We start from the raw sequence: 3884 nt of genomic DNA, 5'->3' as shown, positions 1-3884 counted from the left end.
ATGACTTGCCCAGAGTCACAGAGCCAGGAAGTGTGAGGTCACATTTTGAACCTAGGGTCTCCCATCTAGGCCTAGCTTTCAATCTACTGAGCCACTCAGCTGCCCCCACATTTTCATATTCTTAATTGTAACTGCCCAGAAACTTTGTTTGTTCTAATATTAAACTCACCTAAAATTATGCTTTTATGGAACAAGCTGATGTTAGGCAAGAATTCCTGTACTCAATGAATTATGTGCAAGGAATTGCACTGGGTAGTGAAGGAAGGAAGGAAGGAAGGAAGGAAAGAAGGAAGGAAGGAAGGGAGGGAGGAAGAGGCACAGAAAGGATAAAGGATTGCAGCCAAATTTATTAAGCTTCAGCAGAAGTAAAACAACAACAACAAAAAAGCAGGGGTAGCAATCACTATTTCAAAGTGAAAGCTAAAATAGATGTAATTAAGAGGGAAAGGAATTGGAAGGGGAAGGGGAAGGGGAAGGGGTAGTACTGGAAGGAGGTGTAAGGAGGGAAGCAGTTACAAAGGCAGGACGGGGAGGAAGGGGAGGGGGAGAACTGGAATGACGGGGAGAAGAAGGGTAAGAGGGAATGGAAGGACGGGAAGAAATGGACGAGGAAATACTGATAGAAGGGGAAGAGGGAGTAATGGAAGGTCGGAGAAAAGCAGGGGAAGACGATGTAAAAGAAGGGGAAGAAGGAGTAATGGAAGGACGAAGAAAAGAAGGGGAAGCGGGAGTGATGGAAGGACGGGGAGGAAGGGGAGGGGGTGTACGGGGAGGGAGATTACGGGAAGGGCGGGGAGAAGAAGAGGGCGAAGGGCGAATAGATGGAGGTGGGGAAGGAGGAGGCTGAAGAGGTGGGGGAGGGGGAGGAGAATCGTCCACCTCTGCCACGCTGGGGCTTCTGCTCCGACCAGGCCTCGTAAACAGCTTATAAAAATAGGACATCCTTCGTCAGATACTGAAGAAGAGAGTAGAAGTGGGGGTGGGGCCGATTTAAAAAAAAAACAAAAAACAACCCAAACCACCGAAGATGATCCTCTTCAAGTAGTTCTTCAGGGAGCAGACCTTCTTCAGCCTCAAGAAAACAGGGAGGAAACGAAGGTCAAAGTCAAGATCTTGGTCTAGCGATCTGCAGCCACGCTCACGGTCTTAGGATAGGAGACGAAGGCGCTGGTCCAGCCGTAGTTCTTCTTATGGATCTAGAAGAAAACGAAGTTGTTGTAGATTGAGGGGCCAAGGAATATCCTACGGACCTCAGATGTCAAGGTCAAGGTCAAGACCTTGTCCACTTTACCAGAGTCAAAGCAGTGAAAGGTTGTCTTAAAGGGTAGGAAAAAAGAGGGGAAATTGAACAAGCTGTGTCAATGACCTCCCTAAGTAAAAAAAAATCCCCAGGGCCATTCACAAGTGAATTCTATCAAACATTTAAAGAGCAATTAATACCAATGCTACAAAAACTATTTGGGAAAATAGGTAGAGAAGGAGTCCTACCAAATTCTTTTTACGAAACTAATATGGTACTGTTACCTAAGCCAGGAAGAACAAAAACAGAGAAAGAAAATTATGTCAATTTCATTAATGAATACAGACGCAAAAAAATTTAAAAAAGGTACTAGCAAGGAAATTACAGCATTATATCACAAGGATCATTCACTATGACCAGGTGGGATTAATACCAAGAATGCAGGACTGGTTTAAAATTAGGAAATCCATTAGCATAATCAACTGTATCAATAACCAAACTAACAGAAATCACATGATTATCTCAATAGATGCAGAAAAAGTCTTCCACAAAATACAACACCCATTCCTCTTAAAGTACTAGAAATCATAGGAATAAATAGTTCATTCCTTAAAATAAGTAGTATCTACTAAAACCTTCAGCAAGTATCATCTACAATGGGTATAAATTAGAAGCCTTCCCAATAAGATCGGGGTGAAGCAAGGGTGCCCATTGTCACCACTATTATTTAATTTTATTATAGAAATGCTAGTTTTAGCAAGAGAGAAGAAAAAGAAATTAAAATTAAAGTAGGCAATGAGAAAACAACTTTCACTCTTCATGGATGATATACTTAAGAGAATTCTAGAGAATCAACTAAAAAACTAGTTGAAATAATGAATAACTTTAGTAAAGTTGCAGGATAAAAATAAATCCACATAAATCATCGGCATTTCTACATAATACCCACAAAGTCCAGCAGCAAGAGTTAGAAAGAGAAATTCTGTTTAAAATCACTCTAAACAATATAAAATACCTGGGAATTAACTTGCCAAGAAAGACAAACACAGCAATGATATGAACACAATTAGAAAATAATTTCACACTAAGTATGATCTAAACAATTGGAAAAATATTGACTGCTCATGGGTAGGCTGAGCTAATATGATAAAAATGATAATTCTACCTAAATCAATTTATTCCGTGCCATACCAAGCAAACTTCCAAATGATTATTTTATAGAACTAGAAAAAATAATAACAAAATTAATCTTGAAGAACAAAAGGTTGAGAATATCTAGGGAACTAATGAAAAAAAAGTTAAGAAAAAAAGGCCTCATAGTACCAATTCTCAAACTGTACTATAAAGCAGCAATCATCAAAACAATCTGGTACAGGCTAAGGGCTACAGAATGGTAGGTCAATGGAGCAGATTAGATATATGATATACAGAGGTAAATGACCTTAGCAACCTAGTGATTGAAAAACCCAAAGATCACAGGTTTTGGAATAAGAACTCATTCTTTGACAAAAATTGCTAGAAAAATTGAAAAACAATATGGTAGAAGTGTGGAGATTAAAATTAATATTCGATATTATTATTATATTATATTATATAAATATATTTTTATAAATGTTGATTAATAACAAACTAACAAAAATACTAACTAAAAGCGTACTAACCAGCCTGCTCCCAAGAGCAAAAGAGGAAGAGGGAAGAGTTACAACCAACCATAAAACAATAATGTGATCACGCAATTGTGAAGGCACAGGAGAGATTAAAGGGAATTTTGGGAAATACTAAGGAACTTATGGGGGATGCAGTTGAAGGTTAAAAATCTCCATTTATACAGAAGCTAGATATAGACCAATATCTCACACCCTGTAACAGTAATGGCAAACCTTTTGGAAATGGAGTGCTGCCCCCCCTTCACACACACACACACACACACACACACACACACACACACACACACACACACACACACACGAAAAAGCACTCTCATTGGACTACTGGGAGGAGAGGCGGATAAACTGAGGAATATTCTCAGAGAGTGTAGAGAGGGGGAGGGGATTGATCAGAGCACTGTGCTCCCCTCCAGGTCTGCCTCCTGTGAGCTGCCCACCTTACCCCTGTGTGATCCCATTGGCTACTGGGCAGAGAGGTAGAGGAATGTTAAAAAAATGTTCCTCAGACATTAGCTATCATTTCCTGGTTAAGATGGCGGCAGAGTAAAAAGCAGCTGCTTAACCTCTCCTAACCGAAACATACAGGACTCCTCAAGAAGATATAAAAACAAATCCAGAGGAACAAAGGGACCTCACAACAGGGTGCAGCATTGGAGGCACGTGGAATCAGGGCATTTCCATGCTATAAAGGGATGAAACAGCTCTCACAAAAACACAAGCTGAGCAACCCCCTCTCCCACCCCCCACCACCTACAGTGACAAAACCAGCACAAGAGTTAGAGCAAGTTTGGGGCACAGATTAAGTCCTTGGCAGCTACCTAAGGTCACCAGAGCCTGCTCCTGAGAGCAGCAAGACTTAAGACCCCAAGAGGCTAAAGAACGCACTTGGACTTTGAATGCAGACCCTGAGCACAGGCACGAGTGCGGGCGTGGACGTCAGCCCAGACACGAATCCTGAACGCAGGCGAGGACTTGGA

At 41.1% G+C, this 3884-nt stretch overlaps 1 pseudogene; it reads left to right on the top strand.

The window, feature by feature from the left end:
- The first annotated feature begins 583 nt into the window (after nucleotides 1–583).
- Nucleotides 584–3884, top strand: part of LOC123241620 — a 16659-nt pseudogene continuing 13358 nt past the window's right edge.

Source organism: Gracilinanus agilis, chromosome 3 (genome assembly GCF_016433145.1).
Source record: "Gracilinanus agilis isolate LMUSP501 chromosome 3, AgileGrace, whole genome shotgun sequence".
In the NCBI taxonomy this organism is placed as follows: domain Eukaryota; kingdom Metazoa; phylum Chordata; class Mammalia; order Didelphimorphia; family Didelphidae; genus Gracilinanus; species Gracilinanus agilis.
This window is presented reverse-complemented; position numbering and strand designations above follow the sequence as displayed.